Source organism: Pelodiscus sinensis, chromosome 9, assembly GCF_052426305.1.
Source record: "Pelodiscus sinensis isolate ZL-2025 chromosome 9, ASM5242630v1, whole genome shotgun sequence".
Taxonomy (NCBI): domain Eukaryota; kingdom Metazoa; phylum Chordata; order Testudines; family Trionychidae; genus Pelodiscus; species Pelodiscus sinensis.
The window spans coordinates 33353138-33368887 of record NC_143060.1 but is presented as its reverse complement, the minus strand read 5'-3'; the positions used below and the strand labels follow the sequence as shown (position 1 = coordinate 33368887).

The window sequence follows — 15750 nt, the reverse complement described above, 5'->3', positions numbered from 1 at the left end:
CACAGGGGCCCAATGATTGTGCATTAATAATCTGTTTTATAGCTTCTGCCAAATGCGTAATGGTGGTTTGTCGGAAATCAATAAAATCATTGATTTATAGCTGCGTATTGCCTGGGGACCATTTAAGGCTAGAAGCAAAGCAGGGACTGGGCTTAAAAAAAAGCAGGAATTTAGCACAGAGCAAGAGGGGATATTGGCAGGGTGAGTGGGGTTCCATTGTGACTTACCAGCCTTGAGCTCTAGTTCCTGCCACAGCTTGGCAGCCCCCTTGGGGTTCATGGGAGGGCAAACCTCTCAACTGGCTTCATCGGCATAGGTACAGAATCACATGCTCCATGTCCTCTGGGTCTTCCAGAGCATCTTCCGTGTTCCCTGCTGCTGCTACATGCTGGCCTTGAACGGCAACCCATTGGACAATGAGACCAGTAGGTGTGAGGAGAGAGTCATGAGTCACTTCAGGATCTGTACTGGAAGCCCTTGACAGCACCTGGTTCAACTTGTAACAGAAGTGGAATGTTGGAAGATCTCACTGGGATAAACTATTGGCGTCTTTTGCCTTTCTGTACAAGAATCCCAAATGTTTGATGAGTTCCCAGCACCAGGCCAGAGTCCGCTCAATGCTGCCTCCTCCAGTCTCTGTGAAATTTCCTTGTACAGGTGAATGTTCCTGCTGCTCTGAGAGGATGTGGTGCTCTGACTGCATATTGCTCAGCGCCCAGGTGTGGTCAATGGGCCAAGCTGCTGCTTTGGAGCATAATTCTTGTTCACCTGCATAGCTCAAAAGCATTCAGCACAGAATTGCTTTGATATGGTCAGCACAGCTCGTGTCTTCTGGTGAAAACAGTGGGACAGGGACCTTTACAGACTGGATAAAGGGCAGGGTTCAGAGCATTGTGGGAATGGGGGAGGGGAGGTTGGGCATTATGGAAACTTGAGAACTGATACATACCCTTTATCTTTGTCCACATTGCATATAGACATGAGTTTGGGGCTATGCTACAGCCTGAGTCATGTATTAATGCACACTTTTCAGGCCTGCTAGCTTAGTTGACCTCTGCTCACCCTCAGATACATGCTTTTGGGGTACAGTCATGGACAATAGGTGGGTACTGGCACAAACATGCACATGGACATGCAGGCATAGCCTAACTAATGGTTTTTAAAGTGCTTGAGCCTGTAGAAACAGTGAATTTATGACTGGAGAGCTCTCATCTACAAAGGCCACCACATGTCATGTGAGAAGGCAAACAGCATCTCGCTGTGAGTGAAATGCATGCAGGGGATGAGATGAGGCCTATGCACCATGTAAGCCCACTTACAGCCCCAAAGTAGAACTTAAATGAGCCTTATGCAACCCAATGGACAATATGTAATGCGTGTGCCCCACAGCTCACAACTGATCCTTGGAGAGTGTGTCTCTACCTATGGCACTTGGCTCTTCGCTCACACTCGAATGTAGTACACTCATACTTTTGGCTCTGGAAGTCCCCAGTTCAATCTTTAATGGCGGCTGCCACACCTGGCCCTCTGTATTGGTATCCCCCCTCACCTGATTTCCCACTTCTTTACATACCAGGTTGTTCCAATGACCAGCAGAAGAAGAAGCTGTTCCTGAGATCTTTCCTTAAGCGTCTTCTAACTTTCAGTGTATATGTTGGGGCAGATTGCAGTTACTTCTTCATGCAGGAGTTACAGCTGCAGTGCAGCTGGGAACATGGGAACATGCTTCCTAGCTTGAGTAGGGGAACAAGCCTGGCTCCACGGAGCTAGTGTGCTGCAAATAACGGTGTAGCATGGACAGTGGCTCCAGTCTAGGAGGGCTTGTACTCAGGTGGCTAGCATGAGCTGCTGCCTATGCTAGCCCTGGCTTTGTTGCTATATTTAATGGGCTAGCTCGAACAGCGTGAGTACATGTCTTTCTACTTGAGCTGGAAAGCATGCTCCCAACTTCAGTGCAGACATACCCTGAGGGAAAACAAGCTTGCTGCTAAGTTCATGGGTATCCTCCATATCTGTGGGAGTTATCAAGGTATTTTCAAAGGCACAACTGAAAGTTTTGTGCTCAATCCCCATAGCTTTGTTCATTTGAAAATTTCACCCTTAAAAACACTGTCAGTCTCCTCTGCTGTACACTGAGGCAACGTCTACACTGCAGACTTCTTGCTCAAGAAGCTTTTTGCGGAAAAGATCTTCTGCAAGAGAGCATCCACACTACAAAAGCACATTGCAGAAGTGATGTGCTTTTGCACAAGAGAGTGTCCACGCTGCATGGACACTCTTGCGCAAGGAAGCTCTGATTGCCATTAACAGAATGAGCTCTTGCACAAAAAGGCTTAGTCCTTGTAGAAAGAAGAATAACTCTTGTGCAAAAAGCCCTTTCTTCTTACGATGTACTGTACATTTTCTTGTGCAAAAACGCGCTTGCAGTGTGGACGTGCTGCAAGTTTTTGCACAAAAATGGCTGTTTTTGCACAAAAACTGCAGTGTAGTCATAGCCTCTGAGAGAAGATCCTTGGTTTTTGTTTGATTGATTGATTTAAAGGATCCATTCACATAAAATGGAGACAAAACTGAGCCAAACCAGGTATCAGATAATTAGTTGAGGCTCATCGCTAATATAAAACTTTTTAATTAAAATTCCATTCTTTAGACTTTCAAAACTTCATTCTCAGCTTCTCTGCTCATGCATCTCAAATTATTTTTTGTGCTTTCTGCTGCCATGACTCACAATATGCACTATATAGCCGATTACACAGATGTTGTTTGATGGCCACTGGTAAAGAAGGTGGCATTCATTTACTGGACCATTACTGAAAAGTGGCAAATCACGTTCATTCAATGCAAATTAGTATTCAGTGTTGCCCTAAGGAAAATCCAAGACACAATTTGTAACATTCCCCCACCCAAAAATGAGAGTAGTTGAAATGTTGTTTTCTAATCAATTTCCACTGCCTTTTGTTTGTTTTTTAAATGGCTGTCAAATGCCTCTCCAGATTGAATTTTTCCTCAATAGTGATATTGTTTGTACAATAAGAATCACACACTACAACTAAGGTTAATTACATCTTATTTAGTATATACTGTCTATTTTTAATAAATGCTGTAATAAAAATTGGGTTTATGACTGCTACTCATAATACTTTCACAGAGTCTTACATTTAAAATAATTGGTTTACAAGCATTCAAATTTTAGAGAAAAATATCTGTGCCGGCATAAGCAGGTGCAATTTTATTACCACTAATATCATTGTTCCCACTTATGTCAGTGTGGAATTTAGCCCCTGGCCCTTTTGTGTTTACATGCAGACCTAATGCTTTCAAATACATTTGAATAAGTGGCACTGATGGAGGTACTTATAGCTAAAAATGTAGGTAAATGCTGATACTTTTGGCTTCTCTCCAAACATTTTGTTAAACAAGCAAAACATATGGGGCCAGAATGTGTTATCTTTACTTACATTATGTACCACCTTTCTCCATTAAGCAGACCTGAACCAAAGCCTTCTGACATCAGTAGGGATCTTTCCATTAATCTCAGTGGGCTTTGTATCAGGTCCAACGTGAGTGAGGATAGCACATTCTGGCCCATGCTTAGTTACATTTGATTTGTATTAAATGTTGGGTGTATGTAGATATTGGTACCAATTAATTAAGGAACATGTTTATTATTAATAATAATTATAATGTATAGTTTAATAATAATTTATTTTTATTTAATGTAGATTAGTATTTCTAGTTAAAAACAGCTTTTTTAGAACATGTGGAGATGGTCAAAGAATCTTTCCCTGAGCCACTGTTAAGATTATCTGGGCTGTGTCTCTTCAATTCACATCTACCATGTGTAGCTTTGTAGACATTAGAAAAGAGACGGGCTAGCCTTGATGGTGACCAGTTAAAACTGAGGAATGTTTTCAAGCTTGGATGTTTTGAAAGGCATCAAATGTCACATACTTCCTCTCCAATTAGGGATGGTCTCCTGGAAGGGATGGTCATTTGTAGTTCCACTGGACCAGTCTGCCAAAAGAACAGAGAAATGAATCCAATTTGGCAGCATCCCTCAACTTTGGAGACAAGCCTCCATGTGAATGAGACTCCCTTCTTAATCAAGAATGGAAAGGGAAATCATCATACCCCAACAAAACAATTGTGTGAGCAAGTTTCTGCTGATGGAGACAGACAACACTGACATACACAGATTTCTCTGAGCCTCACATTTGAGCTACCTGGAGTTGGTCTGATGGCTCCAAGAGCTATGGCAGTCCCTGCTTTTTTCCATCCTACTGCTGAAGTTAGGACAGCAAATACAGACAGAGCCTAGTCAGACATGTGGCCTAACAAATCATTCCTCACATCCATGAAGCTTCACTTACCTCTCTAAGGATTCTGCTTCTTCCATGTTCCTCCTTTGTCCTTTATTGGGAATATTTGGACATGACCTTTGACCCCCTATTCAGTATTGCAAGCTAGAGCTAGTCAAAATATTTCAACTAAGCTTTTTATTTGCTGAAACAGAAGTGGTTTGTCAGAGGTGGGAGAACCCCACCCTAATAGAGCACCCAATAGCTCAGTAGTTTGAAAGCATTCATGGGCTGTTTGAGACCCATGTTCAAATACTTGCTGTAAAGCAGGTGAGAATCCCAATCACCCCTTGTCTATTCAAAGATGTGTGTGTGTGTCATGTTTTTCCAAGAACAATCTTTCAAAGGTCTCAGTTTTCTTCCTCATCAGAATAAAAACCATTTCCAATCTTCAAACTTGTTCTATGAAACAATTATTGTTTTACAGACAGGTTCCTTGATAACCCTAGCCCCATGGAATGATGGGTGAGGAACTCTAGATTTTCCTCTTATCTCTGGCCTTTTTGCTTTATACATGGGAGGAAATAATTGACTCAGACTGCTTTGGATTAAAGGTGGGTTTTTTTGTATCTTGCTGTCTAGTTCAGGTAATACTTTATTTATTCCTAAAAACAGCAAGGAATAGAGTATTCTCACTATACTGAACGCCCCCCCCCCAAAAAAACCCCAACTCACACCCTCATTGCAGATAACGACCAATACTCTATTACTGAATAAAAAGAAATAATAGTTCACATACAACAAATACAGTTGCCCTACAGAAACACAAATAAAACAAGAATAGAAGTCATCTACCTAGACTGTGTTGCCTCTAACTGTGGCATGGAATAAATAAGACATGGTTGGTAGACTGATGATGGCTGACAAATAGAACAAGCCTGTGTTTGAAATGTTAGATTTATTTCCACTCATTGGGATTATACACTTCAACCTGTGGTGAATTTATTTCCTTCTCATATGTGACACAATAAAAGCAAGGTATCTTTTTATTCATGGACAGGACAATGGCATACAGGTGTTTATTAAATAAAAAAGTAAGCAAATACAGAATGCCAGGGAGGATTGTTTTAAGAAGGGATAGGTATTTTAACTATTAGTACACCGAGAGTACAAAGGGAAAGCCATGGAGAATTATAGGGTAAGGGTTTTTTGGAGATGAGGAGAGATTCCTCCATCTACTCTCTAGTCCTTTGTGTTGAAGTATATTTAACTTGTATGTTTAACTTGTTCTTAAAACCTCCATGGATGGCAATTTCACAGTCTCTCTAGGGCAGGCATGTCCAAAGTCCGGCCCGCAGGCCAATTGCGGCCCTTGTTCCGGTTTAATACGGCCCCACAGGTAATTTGGCAATATCTATCTTTTATGGCCCCCAACGAATCCATATGTATTGAGATGAATACATTATAAAATCTCAGTTAATGTCAGTTGGTCTAAATCAGTTATAAATATATTTGGACACAACATGTATACTTGGTGTTATGTTCCTGTTCATATTTTTTGAACTTAAAAGTTGACAGACAACCTTTATTACCAATAATATGTAATGTACTTTACAATGTTCCTGACATATATTTCAGCTTCCTGGATTTTTTTTTCATCTGGCCTTCAGATATGAAAGGCAGAGTGATTTAACACCTGTTTAGATTTGTCATCCATGTGACGAAATGAAAAGTATGCCGTTTGCAATAAACTTTGCATAAAATAGTTAATTTGCATTTAATTTTAATGGTTCAAAGAATGTCAGGCAAAATGGTCGGCCCTCACGCATATTCACTTCATCAAATCTGGCCCTCTTTGAAAAAAGTTTGGACACCCCTGCTCTAGGGGAAGCCTATTCCAACGCTTAACTATCCTTACATTTAGAAAGATTTTCCAAATATGTTACCTAAATCTCCGTTACTAGAGACTAATCCCTCTATTTTTTGTCATATCTTCCCTGGACATGGAGAGCAATTGATTACTGTCCTCTTTATAATGGCCCTTAACAAAGCTGAAGACTATCATCAGGTTCTCTGTCTTCTTTTTTCCAGATTAAATGTGCTCAGTGTTTTACACTTTTCCTCATAGGACAGGTTTTCCAACCCTTTTATCATTTGTTGCTCTCTGGGCTCTTTCCAATTTGTCCACATTTTCCTGAAGTGTGTGGGTTTGGTTTTTTTGCAACTGCATCACACCATTGGCTCATATTCACTTTCTGATGCACTATCATTCCTAGATTCTTTTCAGCAATACTGGGCTGTGTTTACACTGGCCTCCCTTTCGGAAAAGGGATGCTAATGTAGCACTTTGGAATAGGCAAATCCGTGGGGGATTTAAATATCCCCCGCGGTATTTGCATTAACATGGCTGCCGCTTTTTTCTGGCTTGGAGATAAGCTGAAGAAAAGTGCCAGTCTAGACGTGATTCTCCGGAAAATAAAGCCTTTTCCAGGGGATCTCTTATTCCTACTTTCAAGTACTTTATTTTATTTTCTGGAGAATCACGTCTAGACTGGCGCTTTTCTCCGGCTTATCTCCAAGCCGGAAAAAAGCGGCAACCATGTTAATGCAAATACCACGGGGGATATTTAAATCCCCCGTGGATTTGCCTATTCCAAAATGCTACATTAGCATCCCTTTTCCAAAAGGGAGGCCAGTGTAGACACAGCCCTGCTGTTTAGCAATTTATTCCTCATTTAGTAGTTGAACATTTTATTTTTTCCTTCTTAAGTATAGTACTTTACCTTGTCTTTATTGAACTCCATCTTGCTGATTTCAGACCAGTTCTCCAACTTGTCATGGTTGTTTGGAATTCTGATTTTGTCCTTCCCAAAGCACTAGCAACCCTTCTGTGAGGATGGCTAGAGACCCTATCCTAAGGCTAAGGGAGTTGTGGAGCAGTATCAAACCAAAAAGGACCCTCCCATCAGCAGCTGAACAGCATGCTCTGACTAAATGGAGAACCTGCTTTAAAGGACACTGACAGGCAAGTAGGGGAGGAGTGAAGAAGAGACTTGTTGCAGACAGGCAGCAACTTCTGGAACAGAAGAATCTACAAGGGATTCTATGCCAGAGCGGCTGCCTGAGCACCCACGGGCCCATCCTCGTCTCCAACCCACCCACAGCTCCGACCCCCAGTAGCAGCAACATGTCCACCTGTGGCTTCAACCTCCCTCCCACCCCGACAGCAACCTGCCTGCCCACAGGTTCAACCCCCTGGCAGTGGCTTCAACACCCCAGCAGCAACCCACCTGGCTGTGGCTTCAGCATTGTCCCCCTGGCAGCAACCCGCCCACCTGCCATGTGTTCTAAGCCCGAAATGCTGGAAGCAGCCACCCCACAATGCAGCCTCAGCCCCAGCGGCAGCCAACCCCCAGCATGGCCCTGGCTGCCAGAGCAGCTGCCTGAGCAGCCACCCCCCAATGTGGCTCCGAGCCATCTCTGTCCCCATCAGCTAGAGCAGCCATGATACTCAGCTTCTAGGAGCAGGAGGAAAGTGAGTGCTGCTCCCACGCTCTCAATATTTCCAAAAGTCATTTGGGGATTTCCAGCATCCTGGGGAACCGCCCTTTGCTGAGAGGGAAACTGGGGTTAACAGGAGTGATGCTGTTGCAAAAAAAGCAAACATGATTCTGGGATGCATTAACAGGTGTGTTGTGAGCAAGACACGAGAAGTCATTCTTCCGCTCTACTCTGGGCTGGTTAGGCCTCAGTTGGAGTATTGTGTACAGTTCTGACACCTCATTTCAAGAAGGATGTGGAGAAATTGGAGAGGGTCCAGAGAAGAGCAACAAAAATGATTAAAGGTCTAGAGAACATGACCTATGAAGGGAGGCTGAAAGAACTGGGTTTGTTTAGTTTAGAAAAGAGAAGACTGAGGGGGGACATGATAGCCATTTTCAGGTATCTAAAAGGGTGTCATAAGAAGGAAGGAGAAAACTTGTTCATCTTGGCCTCTGAGGATAGAACAAGAATCAATGGGCTTAAACTGCAGCAAGGGAGGTTTAGGTTGGACATTAGGAAAACGTTCCTAACTGTCAGGGTAGTTAAACACTGGAATAAATTGCCTAAGGAGGTTGTGAAATCCCCATCTCTGGAGATATTTAAGAGTAGGTTAGATAAATGTCTATCAGGGATGGTCTATACAGTATTTGGTCCTGCCATGAGGGCAGGGGACTGGACTCGATGACCTCTCGAAGTCCCTTCCAGTCCTAGTATTCTATGATTCTATGAGCCCCACAACCATACCCCAAACTGAAGAGAGAAGAAGGGGAGGTCAGAAGCAGCCCAGGGGAAGCTGGTCAGTTATACTGAGACTCCTCGTTTTTCTTGGGTGCTGGCTGGGCCCTGGTGGAAAGGGAGAGCCTTTTTATCCCCTTTCTATTCCCTGCCCTCCATCTGACAGGGGAAATCCTGGGAACACCAGGACTGTAACTCAGCTGCTAGGCCTTAAAATTGCCCAAGACTCAGACAGCTGAGGCACAGCCTGCCCACTAGGTCTCAAGTGAACCCTGCCACATCCTCCCAGCTTGCGGTGATCTGCAAATTTTAAAAGTTGTCTCTTCATTCCATTATCTAAGTGATGAATAAAGACATTGAATAATACCCAGGGCCGCCAACGAGGGGACAAAGGGGACAACTGCCCCAGGGCCCAGTGATCCAAAAGCGCCTGCGGCTCTCGGCTGCCGCAGCCCATTAAATCGCTGCTGGAGTTCTGCACAGCATACTTCAGGCAGCTTTGAAGGCTGGGCGGGCAGTCATACTGCCCACTGGCAGCACTGAGGGCTACATCTGCCCAATGACATGCCCCTTCAGGGAGTGCGGAGTCGCTCCCTTCCCCTGCTTTACCCAGCAAGGCTGTCTGCTCCCCTAATAGCAGACCTCAGAAAGACCCTTTCAGGACCCCACTTTCCTCCAGTTTGACAGCAAGCCATCAATAACTACAAGTTGGACCTTCCTGGTCCAGCACCCTCGGGACCTGACCAGTCTGGATGAGAGATTTTGCTGGACCAGGGGAGGTCCTCTCTGTCCCCTGCCACTGCCCCCTTTCTCCCAGCATGGCTGCCAACCCCCAGCCAGTTCCCCACCTCTTGCTGGCCCCACTGCCCTGCTGACCCCACTGGGCAGCTATTGCTGCCATGGCTCCAGACCCACTGGGCAACCCAGCACTGAGGCTCCAGGACCCACAGGGAAGCCGCACTGCTTGTTTGCTGGGCAACCATGCACTGGGTCTCCCACCCCCTCTGGGCAGCCCTGCCATCAGCTTGCTGTGGGCAGCCCACTGCCCTGCCAGCCCCACAGGGATCCTTGCAGCTGGCCCTTCACTGGGTCTCTCTGGTCCTGCAACATCCCTGTTGGACCATGGATGTTGCTGGACTAGAGAATCCCAGTTAAGAGAGTTTCAACCTGTCATCCAGTTTTGCATCCATCATATTAGTAATTTCATCTAGATCAAACTTCCCTAGTGTGCTTGTGAGATGGTCTCAAGAGGCAAAACAGGAAAGAATCCCAACACTATTAAGATACAGCCACAGCCACTTATTCTGTTCCTCATTTTTGAATAAAGATTTCATTGTTCAGGTAGAAGAATGCATATATTCACAAAATTAGGGACAAAACAGCTCAGTGTTTCTAGGATAAAGCAGACTCCAAAAGTGCCCAAATTACAGCCTAAGGGCCAAATCTGGCCTTGATTCCATCAGAAGAATCTCTGCTTAACACTTAACACTGAATGATCCCCGACTGCAAGCATTCTTGTTTCCAATTTCTGTTGAACCCAGTGGCTATGTCTACATTGGCACCCCTTTCCGGAAAAAGGATGCTAATGTAGACTTCGGAATTGCAAGTTCCGCTTTTTTCCGGCTTGGGGATTCCTACTTTCAAGGAATAAGAGATCCTCCGGAAAAGGGCTTATTTTCCGGAGAATCATGTCTAGACTGGCACTTTTCTCCAGCTTATCCCCAAGTCGGAAAAAAGCAGCAGCCATGTAAATGCAAATGCCGCGGGGGATATTTAAATCCCACACGGAATTTGCAATTCCGAAGTCTACATTAGCATCCCTTTTCCGGAAAGGGGTGCCAATGTAGACACAGCCAGTATGTTCAGAATAAACCTCTAAATGTTTTTATACCAACCTTTGACAATTTTCCCTTCATATTTCCCCTTTTTTGTCAAGCTCATTGACAAAAAAAAAAAAAAAGACCAGTATCTATCTAGATTACCTCAGTTCAGTTTGCTTGGGAGCAGAATTAAAGGAAGATTGAATCAGAAGGAAACTATGTCCCTTTTCAAGACTTTTTAAAAAGCACAAAACCTTGGCCCCTCAAAATATTGCTGCCTCAGTTTCTTTCTACATATAAAGATCCCCAGGTCCTGACTCTGGTTGTTATACATGTGATCTATTACCTGGCCTCTTTCTTCCATTTAAAGTAGACACTATGAGAAAGCTTTAATTTCCAACAATAACAATTTCTTCTCAAGCTGTTTCTTCTCCTTTACAGCTGTTACTTCTACTCTGTTATTTTCAATATAGTTTCTTTTCTCATAATATATTATTTCAATTTTGGAGTAGAACAGAGATATAATGACAACAAGTGGTGTAGGAAAGTTATTTTCCAACTGTGAAAAGGTTTTTTTTTTTTGTAGTTTTCTCAAAATGGCCATTTCTCACATATGAATGTGTGTACATTTGAATGTTCTATTTGCTTTAGTAGTAACATTGAAGTGTTACAGACTTTTGCTTGAAGATTTTGCTTGAAAGAAAATGGGTCTGATTTTTTTTGGTGAAAAACATGAGCATGTTCATATTTTTCTCAAAATTGGGCTATTTTGTGAACTCACAAAACTCAATGGTGATAAAATTCATTGCTGGATGAACACACAGAATTAAGTGTTCAATGTGCCATGGTATCTTGTGATAGAATGTATCACACAAAGTAAAACGATATCAGATGGACTAACTAAATCTAAGAATCTTCGGAATTACCAGTCTAGTGTTGTCAGACCATAATGGGAATGAGAGATATAAATTCCAATTATAAGATCTGTGTTACTCTTCTAGGAACATAAAATGGAATGCACATTATACTATTTTAAGTTTTAAAGAAAGTGCAGTACAGTATATGAGGAGAGTAAAGGCGGGGGGAGAGAAGGGGAATAGTTGTATTCCAAAGAGCATAGAATCAGTTGTATGGAAATTCTTAGCATCAGATTCTCACTTACATGACAGTCTCTTTACACCAACCTGGCACTGTAAGGAGGATTTGAAGTGGGTTTAAATTTTACTTATACCAGAGTTAGTTTAAATGTGAATCAGACTGTAAGTGTCTCTACACTCTTCTGAAATGCATGTAGATAGTCCTTTCAGAATCCATTCAGACTATTCCTTTAATATTATTCATTTTACAGTTGTAATCTTGATACTTGATGGGGTGACATTTCTATCTAGATTTTCATACATTCGTGAGCTATCTTTACAGACTTAACTCTGTTGGGTCACTTTTTCAAAGCAGCATTCAAGGTGTTATTCATTCAGTTCCTCATGTTTGTTAAGGGGATTTGTGTTTCTATGACCAGGTGTGCGGTGACCCCATTACTGGTGTGAAAATGTGTAGGAAATGTTTTTTAAATGGAATCCAGTAGAAAAGAAGGTGAAAGCTTCTTTGATAGCCAACAGCATAACAGTTGATAGAATCACAGAAATTAGAGATGAAAAAGAAGTGTCTTTGTATTACTTCTCTGTCCTTAAGAGTGTTCCCAATACTGCCAATCTTAACCTCATCTGCAAATGCCAAGGTCAGGGTAGGTTGCAAAAGGGACAGCATAATCCCAAGACTGGTCGGTAACACTGAAGTTAAACTCCTCAGCTAGTCACAAAGAATACATCTACTCAGCAGTGTTATTTTAGAATAACTGATGTTATTTCAAAATAACGTAATGGCTTGTAGTGTAGATGCAGACTATTTCAACATAATGTCGAAATAACGGCAAGCCGGAGGATCACTTACAGTAATTCCTCATTTATCACTATAGATATGTTTCAGAAAATGATCGTGTTAAGTGAAAACGTGTTATGCAGGGTCAATTTTCCCATTGAAAATAATGGAAAAGGTGGGGGGTTGCTTTTCAAGTGGCGGTGTCTGTTGGGACCTGGACATAAGGTTGGGGGAGAAAGGGGACTGGGTTTCAGCAAGGAGGGGAGGTGTTTGGCTCTGGGGAAGGGAAGGGAAGGAGAGGAGAAGGGAGGGGGATTGGGTTGGGAGTATGCCTGTGATGGGTCTGCCTGGACCCGCACTGCGTTTGGCGAGGGGGAGGAAGGTCGCTGGGACCGGCGCGGTGAGAGGTGAACCCTCTGCTGCTTTGCAGGGAGGCAGGGGAAGCCCTGCGCAGATGCCGGCAATGGGCCAGCTGGAGAAATTGTGTTATTCCGGGGCCCGTCGTGTAATTCAAAAAACGTTCCCTAAAAAAAATCATGCTATCGTGAAAACGTGTTAAGTGGGCACGTGTTATATGAGGAATTACTGTACTCTGACTCCTGTAACCCTCATTTTACAAGGACTAAGGGAAGTCAAAGGAAGAGAGCTCTCTCGGACTTCCTGCTGTGTAGACCATGTCAAAAGCCGAAATAAGCTATTTCAATTCAAGCTACGCAATTGACGTAGCTAAAGTTGCATAGCTTATTTCAGCTTTAGCTGTGCTACTATATGTGCCCAAATTGTGCTTCTGATACTCCACAGTGGTTAAAAAACTAAAAAGAAATCACACAATCCTTTTTTTTTGCAACGCAGTTCTCTGGCTCCTCGGCAGCACATAAGTCCTGTACAGTGAGAAGTTATTAAAATAACTAACTAACTAAATAAATAAATAAATGAAAACCCACTGTTCACATATAATCCTTTCAAGTCTAAAACTAATGAAAGAAGAAGAAAAGTTGTTAAATGGTAAAGCAATTTGGAATGTACGTCAGACTACAAAGCTCACATACCAGGTTCTTAGTAGTGTGGATGAGTTTTCAGGCTTCAAAGTCCCTCTGGATCACATCCATAGCTTGGATGGGTCATTGAGTCCTTCATTCAGTTTATAGCAAAAGTCCTCAAGAGGTAAGAAGCAGAATTGAAGACAGAATGGTGATGATTCAGCAGCTGCCCTTTATAGTCCTTTTGCCATGTGCTTGTACTTCCTTTGTTTCAGACGCAAACCTATAGCACATGGCATTGAAAGGCTTAAGAATTCTGTCCATATGCATACCCCCGCATGCCTGGCTGAGTCCTAAATAGGGTTGTTAGTAAACGTTTATTTTTGTAACCACGTAACCGCTGAATTTTTGTAACCACTTAACTGCTGAGTACCAGCTCCTGCCTGCTCCCTCTCACTGATACAGAGGCAGCAGAGTGGAATGGGGGAGGCGGCTCCACAGAGCCAGTATGTGTAAGGAGCCAGTCTGAAAGCTGGCTTCCTGCATGTACTGTCTGCCTCCCCACCACCCTCCGCGCTGTTGCCTCTCTATCAGAGGAAGTAGGGCAGGGAGGCAGATGGCTCCGGGGGAGCTGACTCTGTATGTGCACCAGTTCGATACAGAAGCAGCAAGGTGGGGGAAGGGGGGAGGCAGGGGAGGGAGGGTGTGAAGTCATTAGGATTAACCAATAAACCCAGGCTTAGCAGTTAATTGTGTAAATGACTACATGCTAACATCCTTAGTCATAAGGTGTAGTCCCTAATCCTTTCAATGGGTTTATTGTACAGCCGATTTCACTTGATGGGCCATCAAGCAGAATAATTAGTGCTGATGCCACTCTGTTGGGGGTGGTGATTACCCAGATGCCCACCGCGGCCCAAGTCTGGAAATACAGATGCACCCTATACATGACTGACTACATAAAGGTGATACAAACATAAAAAGTGATCATGCTTGTCCAATCATAACATTTTCACAGACACCTTACAAGGCATGTCTGGCACAACTCCTTGCAATTTTACTACATTGGTACTCATAATATCCCCAAATGTCCACCAGATCCTATAAAGCATCTCATACTACCTTCCTTAGATGCTACATAAGTCCATAATACTGATCCTTTACCTCAGTCTACTGGAAAGTTCCCACTAACTCTATACATTGCCCACTATGATTATAGCTGGGCCCCGACTCAGTGTCCATAGAAGCAATGGAAATTTTGTCATTGGCTTCAATAGGGAAGGGAGAAGCCCTCTCCAGTTAAAATCATACTGAATTAGTATACATTATTTTTATCCACCTTCTAACTTAGTCACATATAATCTGCCTGATTTCGTATGTGTGGTTTTTTGCACGGCATTTTTTATTTGGGAGGAAAAGGTTGAATCTGAGAGTGTCTGGACAGCCAAACTGATTCTGAATATACACTGACTTTTCCCATTAGGGTCAACTCTTTTTCAAATGGCATCTCTCAAAAACAGATTGGCCTAGAAATTCTCACTTGCTTAATCACTTACCCTGGGGAAAAAACAAACCTAGAACCCTTTGAATTATTTTGGAAAGATGTGACACCCAATTTTTGGAGTTGTTCTATGTGCTAGGGACTTCTGAAACTTCTAATATAGTGGTTAAAAAGTAAGTGGTAGAATACAATGATTGTAGTCATCTACATACACTATATGAAATGATTTACTGAAATCAAGATATTACAGGCCAGATCTTCCACTGGTATACACAGACACAGCACAGCACAGGATCTGTCTTGCAGCCATTAAATTTCTTTCATCCTCTAATTTTGTAACAGAATAAAAATTAAACCTAATTCATACAATAAACCTTACCTTAGCTCCTCAGTGCCACTAACACATTGGGCAGTCTAGCTCCTCCACTGATACTGATTGCTTGGTAGTTCTGGTTCTTCTTGGGTAATGGCAGTGCATTCAATATTCTATTACCATCTTCTGCAAGTTTCTCTTTCCTGCCTCAAGCAGCCAATTCCATGCTTGCTTAGCTGAGTCTTCTGTCTTTGATAGTATTTTCTCATATGTCCCATTCTGTCAGCTCCTTATGCTCACATTTGTTATTAATCTTTCTGTGGAATAAGTAATATTTTTCTTAGTCATCAGTGATGGGCTGCCTCTAATTTTGTTTGTTGTTAGCCATGGTCATCAGACATGTCTGATCTTTCCAGTAGCAATCTCTGTAAAAAAACATGAAAAATCACTTGTTATAACCTGATCTTAAGTTCAGCGTGAAGAATATCTGTTCGACCAGATGTTCTTCACCTTTTCAAAATTGGTGTTTGCTTTTCCGAATCCTGTACAAACATTCTTATCACTCACATCTTTAAATTTTGACATACTCTCCTGAGAGCAGAACCTACCCACCTATCCAACATCTTTTCCATTGACTTTTGCATCTGTTGTTCAATTTCCTACCCTCGTAATGTTGGTTTTCTCT

At 42.7% G+C, this 15750-nt stretch overlaps 1 long non-coding RNA gene across 1 annotated transcript; it reads right to left on the bottom strand.

The window, feature by feature from the left end:
* Nucleotides 1-233: 233 nt before the first annotated feature.
* LOC102445491 (uncharacterized) lies at nt 234-15486 on the bottom strand. The gene is made up of 3 exons (XR_003088791.3): nt 15132-15486; nt 13321-13534; nt 234-4014 (listed from the first exon to the last, which is right to left on the bottom strand). It is a non-coding gene; the product is annotated as an uncharacterized LOC102445491 (long non-coding RNA).
* Between the last annotated feature and the right edge of the window lie 264 nt (nt 15487-15750).